At 45.9% G+C, this 12,630-nt stretch overlaps 1 long non-coding RNA gene across 3 annotated transcripts; it reads left to right on the top strand.

Annotated features, from left to right (window-relative positions):
- Positions 1-627: 627 nt before the first annotated feature.
- LOC108582338 lies at positions 628-8,066 on the top strand. 3 transcript variants are annotated; one of them, XR_001895663.3, is made up of 2 exons: positions 628-1,904; positions 7,180-8,066. It is a non-coding gene; the product is annotated as an uncharacterized LOC108582338 (long non-coding RNA). The 3 variants fall into 3 exon arrangements; XR_002517461.2 differs by lacking the exon at positions 7,180-8,066 and adding an exon at positions 3,938-4,214; XR_002517460.2 differs by lacking the exon at positions 7,180-8,066 and adding an exon at positions 3,875-4,214.
- The last annotated feature ends 4,564 nt before the right edge of the window (positions 8,067-12,630 follow it).

Raw genomic sequence — 12,630 nt, 5'->3', positions numbered from 1 at the left:
CGATCCAGATTGAGATCCTACCAGGAGGGTCTTTGCAAAGCTCAGAACTTAGGTCACTCAAGAGGGGGCCTGGCCATCTCTTCCTGCCCAAGAGGGTGGCTGGGGTGCTACACGAAGCCCTGGCACAGGAGGTAGCCACTGTGAGCCCAAAGCCAGCTCTACCCTCATGCAGCCCCGTGCTGCCCTTCTCCTGGGGTCCTCAGTCTTCCTGCCCATAAATAAAGCTTTTCCAGCAGCAATAGCCTCTGACCTTTACTAGGTCTAGCCTGGTGGCCCAGCCCCATCCATCCACCCAGGGCAGATCCGTAACAAGTCCTGGAAAGGAGTCTGAGCACATCTCACTCCTGCTCTCCTGGGGAGTGGCCCAGACGAAATCTCAGATGAGGAAAAGGGGACGATTTGGAAAGACAAGAGAATGAAGTAACCAAACGAATGTTTTGAGCAAAAATTCAAAATTCTGTGTAATTGGAAGGCAATATTTATACCAACCATGGACACAACAGCAATGATAGGTCAAGGAACACAGGCTTCCTTAATAGGGGTGAAAAAGGACACGATTTATAAACTGGCAGGCCTTAAATTTTGGCCACAAGGGCCTGGCAGAGCAGCTGTCACCAACCCGAGACTGCAGCGTTACCATGAGGCCGAGTCCTTACTGTGCCGGACACTGGTGTTCTGGGGTCCCAGGGTCTCTTGGCCTGGGCTTTTACGATCTTGCTGGGCCGAGAAAACAGATTCTCTTGCTGATAGCACCGGTGGTCAGGCTGGGGGCCAGCCATCAGCAGATGGCCAAGCTGACATTATTTGTTATTTAAATTAATTGTCAAGCGTCTCGTTTTAATTCACCTGAAGTGACCTCGCTTTGCAAATTGTAATTAGCCAGAGAGAGAGAGGGCACAAGAGCCCGGTACAGTCTTCCATCTATCTAACAAGACCTAACAAGGTCATCCGCGTGTGGGAATCAAGAGACGCAAATGGCTGCTTCGAGGGAACTCACGGAGAAAACAATTGCCTGGAGATGAGTTTGTGCGTCTGAAAGGGTGTGCGTTGCGGGAGAGGATCTCCACGCCCAGCCTGTCCGCATTGTGAATGCTCATCACGTCTTCCTGCCTGGGCCTTCAGCTTTATTTTTGTGTGTTACTAAGTCTTGGGTTCAGAGGGAGATCCAGAACTCAGTGGCCCACACTGGTGGCCAGTATGGGATCTCTCTCTGTGGGCACTGAGCCTTGGCATTGCAGATTCACTCTGTGAAGCTCTGGACCTAATTGGGGACCTAATGCATCCAAGTATGGCCTTTCTGTTCCTTTGAGAGGCACTATGCCTTCCAAGAAATCCGTTTGTCCCCCCTGGATGACACAGGATATGACCCCTCCTCCAGGAATCAAGCCCACTTGTTCCCTCGGGATTTGGTCATGTATTGATGCCCTGTTCAGCAACTACAGTCATGTGCTATATGACGTTTCAGTCGATGACAGACCGCATATATGACAGTGGTCTCGTCGGATGATAATACTGCATTTTTACCGTCCATTTTCTATGTTTAGACACACAAATCCTTACCATTGTGTTACAGTCACCTACAGTCTTCCACACAGTGCCACAAGTGCAGGTTAGTAGCCTAGGACCCACAGGCTAGACCATGAAGCCTAGGTGGGTGGCAGCCTCTACCATCTAGGTTTGTGTGAGTACACTTTTATGACATTTGCACAAAATCGCCTAGCAACACACTTCTCAGAACGCATCCGCATTGTTAAGCGACACATGACTATACTTAAGAGCACGGTCAACAAGCCAGGGTCTGGGCCGGGTGTGGGGATTCAGTAAGAAGCAAGACTGGCTTGGTCCTTCAGGACACAGACAGTTCAGGGGACAAGTACTTACAACTGCAATGAATGTTGTGAGTGGTAAGCACACAGTGGGGCAAAAGCGTGGACTGGAGGGAGTGATCGGGGGCCCAGACTCCCTAAGGAAAAGTGACTTGTAAGCCACACCCCCAAGATCAGGAGGAGGGGATGGAAGAGCCTCCTGGGCTCAGCTAGCGTTACCCTGAAGGCCTAGTCCTTACTGTGTTGGGCACTGAGACTGGCATGTTAGAGGAACTGCTTTTCGCAGCTGAACTTTGGACTCAACAGGGGAGAGGAAGTAGAAGAAATAGAGCCAGTTTTGGTAGGCCTTGTAAGCATGAGCCCTTTGGCTTCATTCTGACAATAACAGGAGACCATGAAAGTATTTTGGAGGAATTGCCTTTTCCTGTTGGTTCCAGAGCGATCCTTTTGGTTCCATGATAGTGATGGATTGTAGGGGGTGGATGCAGGGGCAACGCCAGCATTGAGATTGGCTCCTTTTGGATACTCAATTGCTATTTCAGATTATTCAGCTACTTTTGAGTAGAATAAAAGAGCTGGGCCACAAAACATCAATTGTGAAAAGTGGAGAAGCATGACATAAATTAAGGAATTATTGGGTGAAATCTGGCTTGAGGGAAATAGATAAATCAGGAGGACACCTGGTGTAACAACCAACCTCAAAATTTTCAAAGGCAAAACACCATAAAAGTTTAGTTTTGCTCATACAACCATCCCCCAAGGGCGTTTCTGGTTATAAAGCTCTCTGGAATGGCTCTCCTCTAGGGAGGGACTTGGGGATCCAAGCTCCTTCTAGCTTGTGGTGCTGTGGGATTCTCTGCATCTGGCCAGCAGATGATGTAAGAATGTGGAGATTCACATGAGGAGGTTTTCACAGATCAGGCCTGGAAGCAGAATATGTCAGCTCCATCCACATTCTATTGACCAGAACCTGATGACAAGCCTGCACCTCACTGCAAGGAGGCTGGGCAATGCAGGCTTCCTCTGATCCCAAGAGGAAAAGGGAAATGGTTTCAGGGGAAATTAGCTTCTCTCTGCCACAGAGGAGCTGCCACTGGGAAACTCAGAGCCAGAGAGGAAAAGTCGCCTGCTGATGGTTACCCTTCAGGTTGGTGACAGCAAGGAGACCAGAATCTTACAATCTTGATCCTCAAATCCATCATTTGCCCCTTTTCTGTAGTGGGCATGCTTATCAATGTGGGGTGAGGTCATGCTGCTCTGAAGTGTCAGGACATAGAAAATCAGTCCAGCAAGCTTTTATGAGAGCCTGCTATTGCAACTGGTAGAAAGATAACAAATAGGCCGGACTCGGTGGCTCACTCCTGTAATCTCGACACTTTGGGAGGCTGAGGCGGGTGGATCATGAGGTCAGGAGATGGAGACCATCCCGGCCAACATGGTGAAACCCTATCTCTAATAAAAATACAAAAATTAGCGAGGTGTGATGGTGCGCACCTGTAGTCCCAGCTACTCAGGAGGCTGAGGCAGGAGAATCACTTAAACCCAGGAGGTGGAGGTTGCAGTGAGCTGAGATCGCACCACTGCACTCCAGCCTGGGCAACAGAGCAAGACTCAGTCTCAAAAAAAAGAAAAAGAAATAAAGAAATAAAGAAATAAAGAATTAAAGAAGGAAGGAAGGAAGGAAGGAGAAAAGAAAAGAAAAGAAAAGAGAAAAGAAAAGAAAGAAAGAAAATAAAGAAAAGAAACCACAAATATATGATTTTTTGCCTTCAAGTAGCTCACTGTTTCCCAGGCAAAGGGGAACATGTGCCAGGGGCATTCAGAGTAGAAAGGAAATGGTATCTGGTCCCTTAGGAGACAACTGTGAGCTGAGCCTCAAAGGGCAGGCAGGGTTTTTGTGTTTGTTTCAATTTTATTGTCTTTCTGGGGTTTTTTGTTATTGTTGCTTTTTTGGTTTTTTTGTGCTTTTTCTGGTTTTCACGGAGGTGCCATTTGGGCTATAGGGCCCTGGCACAGTTAAGGACATTAAATATTTATCCACGACCCAGTGTGACCTCTCCTGGATGTCTTAGAGATATCTCCTCTCGCATCCTGCGTCTTGCATCTCATAGGACAAAAAGAAGCCCCGCCATCTCTTGAGGCTACTCCAGCAGTGTAGTTTGGAGGATCAGGGACTCTGAGACCACCAGGGTGTCCATTGCTGAAGAAATGCATGAGAAGAATGTGGTGAATTCTCACCATGAAAAAACATTGTGCATGGTTATAAGCAACTATTACAGACTATTGAATATACTTTGGTGCTAAGAGAAGAAAGAAGAAGAAGAAAAAAAAAAAGACTGAGCGCTACAGCACAGAATTAGTCATGTTAATTAAAAGCATATATACACAGAATAGCACAACATGTTTCATAAGGATGCATGCATATTTAAGAACATATATCAAATATATTAGTGAAAATGCCCATGGGGGAAACAGGATGGTGGTGGGAATCAGGGATAAACGAGAAAGAAGTTAAAAAACAAAAAAGAAACCTAACACCACAAAAAAGGTTGTGTGCAGTTCAACAGTGAGAATGTGCCAGGAGCTGGGAGATGAGAACCTTTGCTCTCTGTAGCTGAGTCTGATAAAAACAGAAAGATGGCTAGGCCAGTGGCTCACGCCTGTAATTCCAGCACTTTGGGAGGCTGAGGCAGGCAGATCACCTGAGGTCAGGAGTTCAAGACCAGCCTGGCCAACATGGTGAAATCCTGTCTGCACTAAAAATACAAAAATTAGCTGGGTGTGGGGATGGGCGCCTGTAATCCCAGCTGCTTGGGAGGCTGAAGCAGGATAATGGCTTGAACTCGGGAGGCAGAGGTTGCAGTGAGCCGAGATCACGCCACTGCACTCCAGCCTGGGCAACAGACTGAGACTTCCGTCTCAGGGGGAAAAAAAAAAGAAGAAAGAAAAGTGCAGTGGTTTCTCTGTGTTGTTTAAGTTTGTATATCTTGGATTTCAGGTACATCTCTTTTCTTTCAAGCACTTGGTCACCATTTGATGTTATCCCTCTGTGAACTCCCTAGTGATATTCTTTGACCATTTGTATTGAATGTCCTAGGGTTTGTACTGAATCTCCTGGGGTCGTATTGAATCTCCTGGAACTCCTATTGATTTGAAGGAGTTCTTTGTCTATTATAGACAATAAGCTTTTTCTGATTTAGACATTAAAAGTCTTCTCCCAGCTTGACATCTGTTTGCCTACTTGTCTTTGTTTTCCTCTGCTGAACAGAAATCCTAAATTTTGATGTAGTTGACTCTAACCATGTTTTGCCTTATTGTTTGTGCCTGTTCGGTCTTAGGAAGTCTTGTTCTACTCCCCAAGTCAAAAACCCATTCTTCCCAATTTTCTTCCATTCCCTTTAGAGTTTTAACTTTATCTCTTTAATCTGTCTGGATTATGAGATGTAAGGCAGGCTTTAGCTGTATTTTTCCCCCCTACTTTAGGCTTATTTTTCAGATACTAAGGGATCTCTCCTTTCCTCATTGTCCTGTGGCACCCCCTTTTCCATAGACTGTTAGCAAGTTCCCGAGCCTGTGGGAGCCTCACTCCAAGTGCTGTAGTCCGTACCACTGGCTGTTGGCTTTTTCTTTGCCCTTAATCACATTGTTTTTCTCTGTGGCTCTGCAGTGTGTCTTAATATGAAATATTTGTGCTTTAAAAAATCTAAATGGGGCCGGGCACGGTCGTTCACACCTGTAATCCCAGTACTTTGGGAGGCTGAGGCGGCCAGATCACCGGAGGTCAGGAGTTCAAGACCAGCCTGGCCAACACGGAGAAACCCCGTCTCTACTAAAAATACAAAATTAGCCAGGCATGGTGGGGCATGCCTGTAATCTCAGCTACTTGGGAGGGTGAGGCAGGAGAATCGCCTGAACCCAGGAGGCAGAGGTTGTGGTGAACGAAGATCGTGCCATTGCACTGCACTCCAGCCTGGGCAACAAGAGCAAAACTCTGTCTAAAAAAAAAAAAAAAAAAAGTCTAAACAGGGAAAGGGCAACCCAAGGTAGTAGAGTACCACACATAAGCCAAGACCTGGAAACCTCTTCCCCCAACTCTTTACTTAACCAGCTCCTTCTTACCTTGAGTCCTTGACCTGAACGTTCCCTCCCGAGAGAAGCTGGACCTGCTTGCCTTATATAAAATGCCCTCATCACTCCCTATTGCAGTCCTGTAATCTCCTGCATATGCAACACACACACTTTGTAATTTAACATGCAGCTGCTTATTGATGGTCTGTTTTCTTCACCAATCAGCAAACTCTCCAAGGGCAGAAAGTCATTTTGTCTTCCTGCCCAGCACACCCGCAGGGCCACACCGAGAGTTAGTTTACGCTCTAGGTTAAGCACATCACATGTGTTGGCTCATTAATCTCCCATCCCAGCTCTACGAGATGGGTCCTATTATTCTCTCCATTTTATAGATGGGGAAAATGCGACACAGAGAGGTTTAGCAAATTGCCTAACACCACACAGCTGGAAAGTAGATGAGCTTGGATTTGACCCCAAACAGTCTGGCTGGGGAGTTCATGTTCATATCCGCTTGCTATACCACCTCTCCATACCACATTCATAGGGTGCACAGTAACCGAATGAAAGAATGAACAAATGCAGGGAAGAACGGGAAGGTGGACCGGATGATTCCAACAGCATTAGCAAACACATTTGGGTGCAGCTTCCATTTCTAAGTTGTCATGCTCTAAAAAGAGTTATTTTGCCTCTAAGATGATGATTTTAATAAATTATAGAAAATTCTTTGGCTATTGCTTTTTACGTTATGACCTGGGTGGAGCACAGGAGAGTGATGAATGACTTTTTAAATTTCTTCACATTGGGTTAAGGAACTCTCCAAGACAAGACCTCATGTAGAATGTATAATTAATTATTATTCACACTTAATACAGTTAGATAATGTGAACACATACTTTCCATTAATTTATGTGGCTGATTCCTCATCATTTTCCCATAGGTATAGTTCACTGATTTCTCGAGTTATTAAAAATTAAAATTCATATTAGGGAGTTACAGGAGCCTGGTGTCCCTATGCCTATTTTTAGTCTAAAGTCACAAGCTGGGTGGGAGCTTAACGCAACTGCTTCCTTTGGACAATTATTTTGTTGTTGTTGAGATGGGGTCTTACTATGTGGCTCAGGCAGTTCTCAAAGTCCTGGCCTCAAGCAATCCTCCTGCCTTGGCTTCCCAAAGCCCTGAGATTATAGGTGCCAACACCGTGCCTGGCCTTATTTATTTCTTTATTGACAATTCTGAATTAAAGCATGTGGATGCATTTACTCTTTTATTTGTTAATTCCTCAAAGGTTGACCAGTGACAGTTGATTGGTGACAATCCTGGGCCCACATGCTTGGAGGGCTACAGGGAAGACCAGCAGGTGTCTGTTCCCAGTGAGCCCAGTGCCTGCCGGGGAAGGTGGACAACGACCAGCTGCTGAGTGCTACCCAGGAGGCTGGGGACGAAGGGTACCTGGCCTAGACTGGGGAGGGGGCAGGAGAAGCTGACGTCCGAGCTGACCTTTGGAGGGAGAGTGGGAGTTAGACAGATGGAGAAGGGAGGGAAAGGCATTCCAGGAGCAGAAACAGCATGTGCAAAGCATAGGAGGCAAGAAAGGCATGGAAGCTTCTAGAAGGCCAAATACTTCAAGGGGGAAAGCACAAACATAGGGCAGTGGGAGTGCATGCTGGAGAGGGGCAGGGGGCATCATAAAGTGCTGAAGAAAAAGAGAGAGGATAGTACTTTCCAGAAACCTCCATACAGGAATCTAAACACTTAGGGTGATCACAGATCCTTGAAGCTCATAGAGACCAACTCACCCATTATAAAGGTGAGAAAACTGAGGCCCACCTGCTTTAAAAACAAAAACAAAAAACCTTCATACCAAATGAATTCATCCCTGCCAAGGTCTCTGGGGCTAATACTCTCCATATGGCAGGGGCATTTACATTCCAGTTCCTGAGCACTACTCAGAAGGGACTTTCAAGAGGCATGACATTGCAGACAGGAGTCCAACACTTCCCGCTGCCCATGCCATCAGGAAGCTCTGCAGGTGGAATTATTCAGATCAGAGAACTGCAGGTGCCCTCCTGGTTACAACACAACCAGAGCCACTCCTGATTCGCATATTCTGCATAACTTTGCATAAAGCATTGACAAGTCTCAGAGCCTGTAAAAATAAAACTAATTAGAGTAGTGTCTTGCCCTAGTATCCAGACTTTGCATCTAAGAGGAGGGGAAGGGTCATCTTTGTCCTCTCTACTGCCCACTTGAATACAGCTCTTGGGGCTGGTGAGGGAGAGAAAGAGCCAAGGACAGTACTGACTTGGAGTCAGGCTGGGTTCTAATCTTAGCATTTCTGTTTCCTATGTGTGCAACCTTGAGAAAACCATGTCACTCACTGAAATCAATAAGGGGCCACCAACCCTATATAGACAAAGGAGTGAGTAGAGGCAAATGCACTCGTATGTCCAGCATGCCTGCCACAATGTCCAACACATATTCAACATTCAGCAAATATTTAGATATGTGGGTCTGATCCAGGTGCAGCAAAATTTCCCACCTAATAATCAATGCCAGAAAATTTTAATCTCATTTCTGAACGAATTTCTTGCCTATACCTCCCAGAAAGGAAATGACCCATATCCCTAAAACCAAAGGGAAATCCCAGGTCCCAAGAAAATCACCATTGACTGCGGAGTTTGTGAAATCGGAACATAAAATCCAACCTAGTGAGAAAACTGAAGCCCAGAACAGGAAAGTAAAAATCAAGGGCTGGAACCCAGGTTTCTCAACTTCCTGCTGGAGTTCCCACAACTGCCCCCCGTAGACCTGGATTGAGGACATTTTTTCTTTTTTCTTTTTTCTTTTTTCTTTTCCTGTTTTGGCAGTCCTTGGGATTCCAACCCCACACAGATAAATCTGGCTAGAGATTCCAAAGATCAATGCTGCTTTCGATACTCTCTCCCTGCGGCAAGCTCACGACATATTTTTTCACAAGTAATAATTAGCGACAGAAATATCTGACCTACTTACAACTCCACAAATACACACACTTGGCTGCCTGCACATCAGCTCCAAGGCCGTCAGAAGGAGCCTGTTTGGGAATAGCTTTTTTTAAGGCGGTTGGATGACACTTCTGCGGTGGGCAGTTTGGGATGCTAATTTCTACCCACCTTACCTTTCAAGACTGGCACTGCCCCTCTGTGCCCTGCCTCCTCGCCATCGAGGTGGCTTTTGAGGCCCTGAAGCTGGTGATTATTTTTACATTCAGTTCCCACAAGCAGAGGGGGCACTGAGTCGTCGTTGGAAAGACAGATTATGCATAGATCTTTTCCGATTTTTCAAAGCCACTTAGGCGACGTTTTGTTTTTTTTTTTTTTTTTAATGCTAAACAAAAAAGGATAGTCTGGTGAATGTCCAGTTGTATAGTGTTAGTTCTGCCCTTGCATTTTGTAAACCCAGCCCTTCAACGTTCGGTCCGAGTTTCCTACTCATCTCCCCTGTATATCTTTACCTCGTCCCGGGAGAACACTCCTCCTTTTCCCTTGCCCTCAAATGCTTTCCTAGAGTTTAAAATGTTCTTAACAAAATTAAACTGTGCAGGATCTGTGGTCCTGGGACGGGGCAGGGACAGGCCAGTGCTGGAAGACCTCAGTCATATGGCCAGAACATTCTGGAGCTGCCCTGTGGGAGGCTGTGGTCCCTTCCAACTGCCTCTCCCAGAACCCCAGCACCACCAACTGTTGGGATTTAGCCTTCAAGCAACACCCGCTGTACTGCTACCTGCTAGTGAGGCATGGTGCAGGCTGGTGACAGTAGCGAGAGCACCTTAATTGAGTTCCGTAAGTGTTTATGGGGTACCTGCTATTGAGCCTGGAGACGCGGTGAATAAGACCTGTCCTGTCCTTTCCAGTGCAGTTTATGGCTTTGGGCTGCCTTAAGCTGCCAGCGAAAGAAACCCAAGCTACCAGGGCTTTAAATATCCCTGAAACTAAATAGATTCAGGAAATGTGTAGTGAATGACCGGAGGGGAGAATATGGCACAGGATGGGAGACGGGAGGGGACTTCCTCCAGCCAGCGGACATCAGAGAAGGGTTCGTGGGAGACACGCACCTGCACCCTATCTTATTAGTGTTTTCCAGGTGGGGATGGGGTCAGAGGGAAAGGCCACTGCAGCCCAACGGAGCAGCTTGTGCAAAGGCAGAAAGGTCAGTGGAGAACGTGGAGCGTTTGGGAAGCTGCATGAAAGTCAAAGGCAGTGTGGAAACTGAGGTTGGAGTGGGAGGTATGATGAGACTGGAAGGAACTTTGGAGAACATGGAAAGGATTCAGACTCTAACATTAGGGCAAAGGGGAATCAGTCAATTGCTTTAAGAAAGGAGTCACATGATTCAGTTTGGACTTTATAGGTTCCTAGTGACAAGCACCATCTGGATGAGAAAAAAAATAGGAAGATTCTTCACAACTCTCCCACTCCCCATTCCCCAACCCAGGGCCCACGCCAGCCAGGACACTGGTATCAGGGCCCATGCCAGCCAGGACACTGGTAGCTGTCCTTCTCTAACCTTCCAAAGGTACACAAAAGTTAAAGAATGAGCCCGGGTGCGGTGGCTTATGCCTGTAATCCCAGCACTTTGGGAGGCCGAGATGGGTGGATCACCTGAGATCAGGAGTTCGAGACCATCCTGGTCAACATGGCAAAACCCCGTCTCTACTGAAAATACAAAAATTAGCCGGGCATGGTGGTGCATGCCTATCGTCCCAGCTACTCAGGAGGCTGAGGCAGGAGTGGCTTGAACCTGGGAGGCAGAAGTTGCAGTGAGCCAAGATCGTGCCACTGCACTCCAGCCTGGGCAATGGAGCGAGACGCTGTATTTTAAAAAAAAAAAAAAAAAAAAAAAGGTGAAGAATGAGAACACTGGCAACAATGCAGCACTTTTGGGAGGTCAAGTCCTAGTGGGGCAGGAGGAGGAGGAAGCAGGAGAAGGTTGCTGTGGCAGTGCCTCCGGAGGCACAGTTCTGCCATCCTACATCAATCGACGTACATGGCAACCTGCACAGCTCTCTCTGTGGGTGTGGGGTTGCCTGTCTGCTTTGCACTTTTTTAAAAACTAAACAGATCATGTTTACTGCGATTTTATATTTGCTAATGTTTTAGAAAAGATATATGCTGGCGTTATGTGACTAATGAAGACCTGTAAGCATTTCAGTGGCATTCTCTACTTGTTATGATGTTGTGCACGTTCCCCAGTTTGAGATGAGAAGTTAGTTTGCCTTCCTTCTTTTCTTCTTGAACTTTATTGATATCATCTGAGGCTTGGGGATCCAGGCTATAATTGTTACATTATTGGCCTTTTGTCATATAACTACCCTTATAATTATACATTTGGATTTTTTTGTATTCTGTTGTTGCCAGATTTATAATAATTTAAAATTCTGTCTGTTTTAACTAAAATTGGTGTTGTTGCCCATTCTTTTTTGTTTTGCTTTGTTTTTGTTTTTGTTTTTGTTTTTTTAAGACGGAGTTTTGCTCTTGTGGCCCAGGCTGGAGTGCAATGGTGGGATCTCAACTCACTGCAACCTCCGCCCACAGATTCAAGCGATTCTCCTGCCTCAGCCTCCGGAGTAGTGGGGATCACAGGCATGCACCACCAAGCCAGGCTAATGTTTTTGTGTTTTTAATAGCGGTGGGGTTGCTCCATGTTGGTCAGGCTGGTCTCGAAGTCCCGACCTCGGGTCATCCACCTGCCCCGGCATCCCAAAGCGCTAGGATTACAGGCATGAGCTACCGCGCCCAGCCACCAGTTCTTTTTATATCATGATTTCTTCATACCTGTGCTCTTAATTTTGTTTCATCCCTCAATAGGTTGGAGTACTTCCTTAAGTAATTTTTTTAAAAAGAGGTACAGAGGTAGTATATTTTCTGAGCCATTGCATGTCTGAGAATAAATTTCTTTTGCTTTCTTACTTAAATGCAAGTTGGCTAGGTCTAGAAATCTTGGCTTACAATATTTTCAAACTTCTTAGATGCTTTGCCGTGGTCTGATAATGGCTGTGGAGTGAAGTAGTTTGGAAAAGCACAGATTAAAGTCCTAGACTGCCTATGGCCAAATAACAGCTCCGTCATCTGCTGTGTGACATTGGGCAGATTACTTAACTTCTCTGTGTCTCAGCTTGATCTGTTAGTGGAGATGACAATGACAGGACCTATCTCATAGGAGGATAGAACGAGCGAATGTGTGTACAGCACTTAGTTCATGCCTGGGACATAGTAAGCCCGATGTGCATGTTCACCCCTATCAGTTGACCATTTAGGATTGCTCTCCATCCCTTCCTCCCCACATCTTTTGTATATAGCTGCCTTTTCTGCCTGGATAATTTTTAGGACTTTTCCTTTTGCTTTCTAATTTGAAAATTTTGCCACCACGTTGCCTGGAATGTAGAGAGTCCTTCTGATCTGCACACACATTCCTTTTTTAGCTCAGAAGAGTTTCTTGGTATTGCCTCTTTGACTACAATGTTTGTTTCTCTTGTTCTGAAATCTCATTCATGAACACCATTTTTTCATTCACTGGTCATCTCTTCTTTCTTCCCTATTTCTTCAAAATGATCCTATTATCAATCATCATTTTAATGTATTTTTTTCCTCTGCACTCTTCCTCCAAATCACCAATTCAATGATCTGAGGCATCAGTTAGGTCTGCTGTGACGACCACCAGGGTGGCCATTGTGCTTTTCTGTTTTCCTTGCAACCTG

This window comes from Papio anubis, chromosome 13 (assembly GCF_008728515.1).
Source record: "Papio anubis isolate 15944 chromosome 13, Panubis1.0, whole genome shotgun sequence".
Classification (NCBI taxonomy): Eukaryota; Metazoa; Chordata; class Mammalia; order Primates; family Cercopithecidae; genus Papio; species Papio anubis.
This window is presented reverse-complemented; position numbering and strand designations above follow the sequence as displayed.